This window comes from Schistocerca serialis, chromosome 2, assembly GCF_023864345.2.
Source record: "Schistocerca serialis cubense isolate TAMUIC-IGC-003099 chromosome 2, iqSchSeri2.2, whole genome shotgun sequence".
Lineage (NCBI taxonomy): Eukaryota > Metazoa > Arthropoda > Insecta > Orthoptera > Acrididae > Schistocerca > Schistocerca serialis.
Genome location: NC_064639.1, coordinates 860,178,046 through 860,189,716, shown reverse-complemented (window position 1 = coordinate 860,189,716; position 11,671 = coordinate 860,178,046). Strand labels below are relative to the sequence as shown.

The window sequence follows — 11,671 nt, the reverse complement described above, 5'->3', positions numbered from 1 at the left end:
CACTAAACGAAGAACACAAATCTATGTTCCTCTTCATGCACCTCCGGAAATGGTCCAAATTTCATAACCCGACGAATCTGCTTGTCATTATTTCCATTTTCGTTAAACGCAGCCGTCCTTGGCTAAAACGTCCGCGTCGGAAATAGCATACGCTCTGCGTGCCAGAATCTAAAGGATGCCATTGTGTTGGTGCCGTGGAAGGTAGCTCTTAGTTTGGGGATACATATCTTTCATACAGGTGTTATGCAGACAATGTACAAATGTGTTTTAATGACAAACCAGAAAGCATAGTCGTATATTTAAACAGTATTATCAGCTGCTTCCAAGCTGTTTGTGGCTGCCAATGTCTTTCACTCAATAAAAAACTAATGAAGCCTTTTTATTTCAGAGCTTTAGAGATCATTGTGTAATACTGGATGATAGTTTAAACAATAATAAGAGAATTATTTCCACTTGTTGTAAGATGGATATGTCACTTCATGTCTTGCCTAACGCAATAATTTTTTCCGCCAACACAAGTGAAAGGTTTCGGGCTTTAGTGCATCCCATGTTAAATTGCTATGGCGTCGTATAGGGGCAACTTCTTACTCCACAATGTTTCACAACATTCGTTATGTGATGTATCCAACTGATACCCCATTCTATCAAGAAATTGTTGCTTCTTGCAGACAACTACCCTGATTGTATATAGCTGTATCGCGTGATTGTTACAAACGTTGTTTGCTCCTTGGACTCAAAAGTAGCCACAACCTCTCTTATCCATCCAACCTGAATTCCCATATCAACAAGTCTCACCAGAATTTTGTAAATCGTTTTCAACGCTCCTCACCAAACCACCCCGAACCCTTCCTCCTTCAGACATACTAAAAGTGCTTGCGTGAAGTAAACTGTTAGAAACATTCAACTAAGGAAAAACATGCTCCGCCACATCAGAAAAATTAGTAAGATGAGACTACATTATGTATTGTGATTAATAGTTAATAATAATTTTTGTAAAACGTATAGATAGATGTAAGATGTGATCCTGTAAGAAATTAAAAAGAAACATAAATAAATGTTCCTGTAAAGGAATAGCTCCTACTAAGGAAACGGCGCCTGATCGAACTAATCGCTGTCGTACAGCCTTTAGTCATTTGTACTAAACACTCAGTATTGAAAGACGACTCTGCTTCTTATTAAACGTACGTCTTAACTGAGGAGAATAACACCGATTGTAACACATAGCTGTAGCAGCTACGTTTCCTATTCTACTGAGGTTTTTAAATTTTTGGAGGAGCGATACTAGCCACGAGAATGTTCGTAGCGACATCTCATGTCGGCTAATTTTTTCCAACCTAACAGGTTGGAGATAATTAGCGATCCACTTTATCTCTCTTAATTCCCTGGTTACTCACTATCTGTGGCTTCCCATTCCTCAGACTGGCAGCTGTTCCAAAACTACCGACTGATGCCCATGAGAAAAGACGGGAAGCCATTGCAGCCCAAATTATCCACACAGTGAGCATGGACGCAAGGTCCAAGTAGGTCAATCCTGCCAACTGTCGAACTCAGGTTACTCGAGATTCTCAGACTATTTTGGGTTGAGTATCGGAGACATTATCTTAGAGTAGCACATCTGCGTGCTGTAAAGTCTCAGCTCGCTTCTTTAAGCGAAAGTGCCTTGGTCGACTAGCTCCTACTTACGACTGTGGGCTCTGTGTCTTGAAACGTACATCAAAGACAGGCGACTTTGCTGAATAAATGGGTCCCCACCCAAAATATGTTCGGGAAATAAATACGCAAGATTAACATTTAATCATTACGTGTTATTTGACTTATAACAATGTTTATTTGGCTGTTTTACTTATTTATTCTTCATTGGAGCTTCCATCTTCACATGTTGATTATTATCTGTAGTTACTATTAGGAATTGATACGTAATATGGGTATGCTAAATATAACTTTTGTGTTACAGTAGCCTCTTCATGTTATTATGCGTTTAATAAAACTGTCTGCCTATAGCTTTTTCTCAAATGATAGACTATCGTGTTACGATTGCCCTATGAGAAACATGGGCCCATTATTAGCTATTACAGTTTATTTTGTATTGCCTCCACTGTTTATTATGACTGGAAACATATCTACAACTTTTTTCTAGAATAGAAAAACTATTCATGGTACAGGCTTATAATGTGACGATGTTAATTTTACGCATACATCAACATAAGCCAATAGAATGGGGTTATTTTAACGTTATAGACTTACCGCTAGGGCACGCTAAACTAATCTTTCTGCGTAAATGTTTTTATGTTGTTCTAAAATTTTTACTTGACCCTAGTATTATATCAACAAGTGTTTTAAACATTTTTTCCTTTCTTTGTTATCTCACCCATCTCGTCCCACATGGGTAGTTGCCCACAAAGTGCAATCCACCTTCCATGTACAAAACACTGAGAAATTGCAGTTTCCAGCATCTATGGTACTAACATGAGGAAACAAGGAAGATACCAAAATATATAAAATCTATATGAACTTGTTAGTAATTGCATTAGACATTGCCTTTAAAAAATGTGTCAGGCAGCCAACAACAAGAACAAAAAAAAAAAAAAAAAAAACAGCTAAATGACATTCTCCCATCGATATCAAGACACAGCAACACAGCACTCCAAGACCTGAGAAAGAGACTGCAGCAGCTGGTCGAATGATTTATCTCTCTACACGGAGTACCTAGCTACAATAAACCTTCAGCGGCAAATGACACAGGAAGACATGACCATGAGTAGAGGGTCAAAGCTTATACGAGACCAATCAAGGGTCAAGACCTAAGGTCAAGGTCATGAATTTCCATCCTTATCTTCACAGCTCGTGATTGAACTCCTGAGACTCCTTTAAGGCTGTTGGTGAATTTCCTCCTTGCTCAAAGTCCTCTGCAGTCAGGAACCAGTATGTGTGGAAATGCCTGCTGTGGCAGACAAGTTCTTAAACGTTGAGAAGGCGCACCATGAGGAGCTGTGTCCTGACTTATAGTGCCTCTTCACTCCTGTGGTGTGCTGTTATGGCAATCCTACTGCCTCCCACAGCGCCTTCATAGAGCGGCATGTGCCACGTGCAGCGGAGTACCAGGTTTTATGCAAATATGACTCAAATCTCAATCGTTTCGGTTCATATGTCATGGATAATCCTGTGAGATGATTGTTGTCTGTGCTTGAAAGACTTGCAGTGACTGTTAATGAGATTCATTCCACCAACAGTCCTATGACCAAACCACAGGAGAATGACGCATTACACAGGAAGTAGTTGACTGTCGTATCTATGGGCCGTAATTACAAAAACAGAAACTCCACAAAGATACCATTGTCTTCTATGGTGGAAACGTCATGGTGCAGCACACAATGCATGCAACCTGAAATAATGACTCCCACGACATGTAACCTGATTCTTCCACAGTCTGAGTGGGTATTATGATAACTTCCTCATTGAGCACTTGGGTGACTTAAGCTGCACTCCACAGAACGCAATACGCAAATGATAGGAATGTTACTGAAAGGCAAGAGGTCTGCTCTGACGTCGACCGTTAGAACGGTACCATGCGGGCACACTGGTCCTCCCCATAAGGTGGCGTAAGGCCGTCACATTGAACGGAGATTAAGTTGAAAAACGGGGCTTTTTAGCCAAAAGAGTGGGGAAAATAGTGGTGTAGTGGAATCATGAATAAAAATCCGCTTTCAGAAAAAAAATGTGTTTCATTACTTATTGAATACCCCCTACATAAAAATATGCAAGGTGAATCACCTAGAACTTGCACTGCAGAGATTTAGATAACGTAAGGGGCTATTGATATTCATACTTCATAGATTGGAGTGATTGGCAAGGGCACGTATATGCAGCCCATATACAAAGTATTAAGGGTTTCCAGTGATTGTTTATTTCAAAAAGGTACAAATATTTCAATGCCTCCAGATTACTATGTGCATTAAATGCTATTGATAAAACTGGGGAATAGGGGGTCACAAAGATACTATTGACATTAACGTAACTGCCGTTTCAAAGCTTTATCATTGCCGTCAGACCTTCGTCTTGAAGTCCTTTTCGTCGCTATAGAGGATACCAGTTTCCATTGTGTATGGTCTCCTTTTGAAGCCTACATGCAACTTTCTCGTACATGTCCATCTTTCGTGCAAGGAAACTGAGAATTGTTAGAGCCACAGGAACGGTGGATCATATTTCTATAATTTCGTGTAGTGTGTTCTCAGTGGGTGAATCTGGTATTTTGGGGTTCATGATGTTATCAATTTGTTAGTGTCCATTTTCCAAATGTGGCAAGCCGAGATTTTGCCATTCAACGGAATATAAAACATAGCATTTCTCCATATATTTTCCCTTAGTTATAACCGATATTAGCTTCTTTACTTTTAACCTGAAGACTCTTGCAACTACACTCCTGGAAGTGAAAAAAAGAACACATTGACACCGGTGTGTCAGACCCACCATACTTACTCCGGACACTGCGAGAGGGCTGTACAAGCAACGATCACACGCACAGCACAGCGAACACACCAGGAACCGCGGTGTTGGCCGTCGAATGGCGCTAGCTGCGCAGCATTTGCGCGCCGCCGCCGTCAGTGTCAGCCAGTTTGCCGTGGCATACGGAGCTCCATCGCAGTCTTTAACACTGGTAGCATGCCGCGATAGCGTGGACGTGAACCGTATGTGCAGTTGACGGACTTTGAGCGAGGGCGTATAGTGGGCATGCGGGAGGCCGGGTGGACGTACCGCCAAATTGCTCAACACGTGGGGCGTGAGGTCTCCACAGTACATCGATGTTGTCACCAGTGGTCAGCGGAAGGTGCACGTGCCCGTCGACCTGGGACCGGACCGCAGCGACGCGCGGATGCACGCCAAGACCATAGGATCCTACGCAGTGCGGTAGGGGACCGCACCGCCACTTCCCAGCAAATTAGGGACACTGCTGCTCCTGGGGTATCGGCGAGGACCATTCGCAACCGTCTCCATGAAGCTGGGCTACGGTCCCGCACACCGTTAGGCCGTCTTCCGCTCAGGCTCCAACATCGTGCAGCCCGCCTCCAGTGGTGTCGCGACAGGCGTGAATGGAGGGACGAATGGAGACGTGTCGTCTTCAGCAATGAGAGTCGCTTCTGCCTTGGTGCCAATGATGGTCGTATGCGTGTTTGGCGCCGTGCAGGTGAGCGCCACAATCAGGACTGCATACGACCGAGGCACACAGGGCCAACACCCGGCATCATGGTGTGGGGAGCGATCTCCTACACTGGCCGTACACCACTGGTGATCGTCGAGGGGACACTGAATAGTGCACGGTACATCCAAACCGTCATCGAACCCATCGTTCTACCATTCCTAGACCGGCAAGGGAACTTGCTAATGCACGTCCGCATGTATCCCGTGCCACCCAACGTGCTCTAGAAGGTGTAAGTCAACTACCCTGGCCAGCAAGATCTCCGGATCTGTCCCCCATTGAGCATGTTTGGGACTGGATGAAGCGTCGTCTCACGCGGTCTGCACGTCCAGCACGAACGCTGGTCCAACTGAGGCGCCAGGAGGAAATGGCATGGCAAGCCGTTCCACAGGACTACATCCAGCATCTCTACGATCGTCTCCATGGGAGAATAGCAGCCTGCATTGCTGCGAAAGGTGGATATACACTGTACTAGTGCCGACATTGTGCATGCTCTGTTGCCTGTGTCTATGTGCCTGTGGTTCTGTCAGTGTGATCATATGATGTATCTGACCCCAGGAATGTGTCAATAAAGTTTCCCCTTCCTGGGACAATGAATTCACGGTGTTCTTATTTCAATTTCCAGGAGTGTATATTATGCCTATCACTAGCAGCCTGCCCTGGTAATAATTCATCGATTACCTCCTTCCATGATAGGTTACATGTGAAGGTCATGAATAAATCAGAACGACAAAACGTGCAGACATAGGCGAATGCGACTTTAGTACACTCATGCAGGTATCATGGACTATTCGCTAACGAGGAGTTTAAGATTACCTGTTTGCCCATATCAAGAGGATTTAAATTTGCATCATTTCCCACTGCATCTTACAGATGAATATAATTCTTTGCTCTCAACTCAGCTTGATTTATGATATGTGTAGGAATCATTCACTTTCTACTGTAACATACATATCTTCATAAAACAGATTGGGCAGTTGCTTGCATCGTTATATCATATTAAAATTATTTTCTCGTATTATCTTATGATATGCATAATAGTCCGTACATGACACTTTTTTGTTTGACAAGGATAAGCACATTATAGGGTCGGGTTGCAGTATTTGGAAATGATAACTTTCCCGCCTGTTGCTGAAAGGTAGCGGACACAGCAATGCATCATAACATTTATATTTATCAACATCCTGGTTCAGATGTCATAGTGGGCATACAAAACGATTACGCGACTTACGAACTGTTCTCGTGTAACCAAGGCTGCTACTTCATTTATGAATGGTGCATTGTATCGCCTCCCATGTTCACAGTTGGTGTACGGTCTGGGTGGATGACTAATTTGTAGTCTTCTCCTTACCATTGTATCTAAAGTATTTGCAAAAGTTGTTATTAGACGGTTATATTCGTGCAACACTGAATATTTAAAACCGTCTCTTTTCCACTCTTTAGGTACTGTGACACTGCGGTCTGTATCATTGGTTTCATTCCCCATTAATTAAATCTGAATGAGCTTATGCTGATGATAATCTGGTGGAAGCAATGAGCCAGTTCTATGGAAAATTTGACCTTGAACCGTAAAAGTAAGTGAAAAACATGGCATTTTGATTCTGCATCCATACCAAATGATGTCATCTGAAAGCATGCATTAGCTTTTTTCTAATTACATTTAAAAATGCCTCTATTCATTACATTTGCACAGAAGTAGAATTTTTGGGGTGTTCTTCTGGCTTATCTACTACCGGTACATCAACATTCTGCGAACAGCTCTGAAGTGCGTGGCAGACGGTACGTCCCACTGTATCGGTTTTTAAGGGTTTTGGCCATTCCATTCACGTATACAGCCGAGGAACAATGATTGTCTCAATGCCTCTGTGCGTGCTGTAATTAATCTAATCTTATCCTCACGATCCCTATGAGAGCGATATGTAGGGTGTTGTAATATATTCCTGGAGTTATCATTTAAAGCCGGTCCCTGAAGCATTCACGACAAACTTCCTTATAGCTCCTGTCTATCTTTAAGATTCTGCCTGTTCACTTCTTTCAGCATCTCAGTTACTCTCTCCCATGCGTCAGAAAAACCTGTGACCATTCGTGCTGCCCTTCTTTGTATGCTTCAATATCTCCTACTAGTTCTATTTGGCATGGGTCCCACACACTTCAATAATATTCGAGGATGGGTCGCACAAGTGATTTGTTACCAATCTCCCTTGTGGATAGATTGCATTTCCATAGTATTCTATTTTAATTTATGTTCATACAGCATTTTGGAAATGGAAGAAGGTTTTGAAACTATTGCTTGGCAGCGTATGTACCCCTTAAGATTAGGGCAGGTTAACGGCGATAAAAAGCCAGATTTTGCTGGGATCAAATCAGTCTGGGAAGTAGGGGCCAAGGCGGTGGCAAAGAATAAATGTTTTTTCCTAATGCGTGTAATATTCTTCAAATCAATAAATATCTTGTACTACACTCTTTGTAAAGTAGCCTATGTTCATATCCAGGGTTCAAGCTGTCTCATATCAATAATGCCATCGAAATCGGTTCAGCGGCTAAGTCATGAAAACGTAAGAGACAGATTCGCTTTTGCATTTATAATATTAGTATGGAAGTACGGATTAATATGAAGTAAACACGTTGAGCATTGTATAAGCGTTGTATTCTAGCTGTCACCTGCGGCTGCACTCGCATATCAGCTACAATTACTGTGTAAGTAATTCTGCATTTGCTTACAGTCGTCTAACAACGCAGTTGTTCTGTAAGCAAACAGCATCATCAACGAAGAGCCTATCACATAAATCTTTTATATGTAATGAGAACATCAATGGTCCTATTGCATGTACCCACAGGCCGTTACTTTCTGCTGAACATTCATCGCCCCTATAGCGCACTGTATTCCACAAGGTGAAAGTTTTTCGTGGCTTTCGTATATCTGTGAGGATTATTTGTAATGTTGCATCTTTGTTAAGAAAAGTATCAGACGTATTATGAGAAGTTAGCAAAATGAAGTTATCTTATTACATGAATGTACGAATAAACTTCAAAAAATAAGATATACTGTACATTATTACGGCATGCCAAGCGGCATTTATTGAATGCCGCACTACACTGAAAAATGACACAGATACATAACACTATTTTTCAACATAATCACTAAGTCTCTGTAAACAACTGTCCGAAACTTCTGTCAATTGTTCAGCTCTTCGTCGGTAGTAATCCGCTCCTTGGGGCGGAACCATTCGAGAATCGCTGAGTGAATGTCCTCATCGTCGGAAAATCTGCTAGTGCTATGAATCAGTTGATCGACTGACTGGCCATTGACGTCTGTGGTCGGTGTCGATGGCCGTACTGCTCTATAAGCATCACCGACGTCTATGTAGTCTTGCTCGAATTGCTGGCACCACTTCATCACAGCTGGAGCCCATATTGCATTTGGTGCGTATATCGCCAGAATTTCGCGGTGAATGTTTGTGCAATTATACGTTTTGTCTACAAGAATCGTACTATCCAGAGCGCTTGATCTTTGGAGTACGTTTCTAGTTGGTGCGTCAGTTCACTCGCACATTGTGATGCACCTGTTATCCGTGCCTTAGCTGAACAACGTCTGCAGGAAGCCTGGGACATGTACTCTCTTCTGAGAATGTGCCATGTATGTTGCGATACAGTCTTAGCTTGTGTGATTTATTTTCTTAAGTCTGCTAGTACTTGAAAGGTGGCGACCCTTTGGGCATGCCATTTTTCATGCCTTATTAGTTACGTAGTCCCTGCAGAGGCATTGCAGCCATCTCAACTATGAGTAATTACAGGAATGACAGGGAATGACAAAGTTTGTTTGCCGCTAGCAGTAATAGTTGTGGCACTAGATTATGTCTGTGTCGGTGAGGACGGCAAGAGACGTGACCAGCAAAGCATCCGAGATTCTACAAAAGCGTGCTCACTTTGCCTGTGAGCGTAGGCGGTGGCATCTCACCCTCCACGAGGAGGGCTCGGTCTTCAGCAGGATAATGGCCAACGGCCTCCATGCCAAAGGTGTTTTCTCCACCTCGGGTGTGCGACCGACAGAGCCTTATAGGTATGATTGCTGTGGGATGGAGAGCATTGTCTGCCAGAAGAGTAGAATGGACGCGCGTTCGACAGAGCCTTATAGGTATGATTGCTGTGGCATGGAGAGCATTGTCTGCCAGAAGAGTAGAATGGACGCACGTTTTTGTGGCGCCAAGTTTAGCTGGGGAGAGCACAGATTTTGGCGGTAAACTTTCTCATTGCAGGATTTTCGGTATGTCGTTTCTAGGCGAGAGTGCTGGAACAGTGTTATAAGTATACCACTGGTGCAATTTGCACCAGCAGCTTCACCGTTGGAGGGGGTAGTTTTTGGCGACTCCAGGAGACTTTGGTGTCGAGGAAGAAGAAGAAGAAGATGAAGAAGAAGAAGAAGAAGAAGCAGAAGAAGACGAAGGAGATTTTCAAAGCATTCGGTGGGTGTTAATTGTAGAGGACGGTCTGGGCAGTTCGGCCGAAGTACGTTGTACGGTCGGCAAATAGGTGGAGAGCCACCACAGATGACAGCCTTTGTTCTTTCGGCACAACATTCTAATTCTCTGCACATCTCGGAGCGAGGTTATGCCGGTTGGAGCGTTTGCAGCTGCGCACCTTTGGCCAGTCTCACATCACCCGTTGGGCAATTCAGTGCTGAGCATATTGGCAGCCTGGGCCAGTTACCGATCTTCATCTGGAGGGTTAGTCTTCACTGCAGCGACACCGTTTGGCCTGCAGGCCTGTATTTCAGCCAACGTATTGACGTTCAGCTACCGATTCACAATCTTGGTAAAAACGTCACATATAGTCAGTGAGCGTTGTTGCTATTGACTTGAGGGAAGCATAGTTTTAGCTTGACCCCCTTTCCCCTTTAATAGCTTTGCCAGCCGTCATCTATCAGTGAGTATTTTGCTTCGTGTTTTTTTATTTTTATTTTTTGTAATTTGAACTATATGTTAATTCTGGGAATACACATGGTGATTTTGTAACAAAGTAAGTCTTAAAAGAACAATATTTCATTTCAGAATCCTATTTATCCTGACCGTTTGAATTATAATAAATTTTTGTGAGCTGAGGATACGTAATAAGGGTAGGAAACATTAAATCCTATCGCATGACCTGCTATTCTGTAAAAGGCGGATATTCAAGAAATAGCCTTTAATTTTAATAGTTGTTTACCCTTAATCTGTACGTAAACAGTTGTGACACGCGCTCTTTTTCAGTCACGTGCTCTAGAAATGTTTGCAGCGCAAGAGAGTCTATATAAAACATGAATTACGACAGCTTCTAATCCCACCGCGTGTTCATCATACAAGCTAATAAGAATTAAGTGCAGCACGGTTTCTTGTAATAAATGAACAAATACTGACTGGACCACCACTTTTTATGTTCCGACAACCGTCTGCGTTACAGATCATCTTCAGGTCCAGGTTGGCACGGAAGGGCAATAACAATAATGATTTTAAAGACGTGTGATATTAAGGACACATCTCTCATAGATAGCAAAAGCAACAATAAAATATTATGAACTCACACATGCCTGGTGCTATAAAGTGCAATTGTCAACATTGTGTGAAACTAACATAAAAATAAGGATGTGGCGGGGAAAATTTTTTCGTGTAGTCGCTTGACATGTGCGAAGTCACAATGAGTACATTACAGCACTGTAAAACTATTTCTCTATATATAAATAAATAAATAATTTTAAAAAATTCAGATCGGAAGGACAAGTTAATGTAGTACATTTCAGCATCAATTATTTCGGAGAACTTCTCTGTGCGATATTTGTTCATCCCAACATCTAGTTTTATTAACGTAACGTACGAAACATTTTCTTAAGCTACCCTTTTCTTGTTGAAATATTCAGCACTATATACCTCTTGACATAATTATCGTTGTTTACTCGTTGAGCAAAATTTGACTATAAACATTCTCTCGAATACTTCGTACGTTCTACAATGCTCTGCTTCTGGTCCACAAAGCAGCCTCTCCGGTTATGTGGGATACAATAAGTTGTATTTTAATGGATTCATTCAACAATCAAGGACCGAGCTAGGTGGCGCAGTGGTTAGCACACTGGACTCGCATTCGGGAGGACGACGGTTCAATCCCGTCTCCGGCCATCCTGATTTAGGTTTTCCGTGATTTCCCTAAAATCGTTTCAGGCGAATGTCGAGATGGTTCCTTTGAAAGGGCACGGCCGATTTCCTTCCCAATCCTTCCCTAACCCGAGCTTGCGCTCCGTCTCCAATGACCTCGTTGTCGACGGGACGTTAAACACTAACCACCACCACCACCACCACCAACAATCAAGGAAAAATACTCCTAAAGCTTTCAATGGATATTATGGGATGTGGAATGCCGTTTTTGAACGAATAAGTTTGAAATTGTCTTTCTTTTTATTATAATCTGCAATACCCTGCTCCAATTTTTATAACGAAAACTACGAAACAT

General features: G+C 42.6%; 1 non-coding gene across 1 annotated transcript; it reads left to right on the top strand.

The window, feature by feature from the left end:
• The first annotated feature begins 11,267 nt into the window (after nt 1-11,267).
• Trnaa-cgc (transfer RNA alanine (anticodon CGC)) lies at nt 11,268-11,340 on the top strand. The gene has a single exon. It is a non-coding gene; the product is annotated as a tRNA-Ala (tRNA).
• The last annotated feature ends 331 nt before the right edge of the window (nt 11,341-11,671 follow it).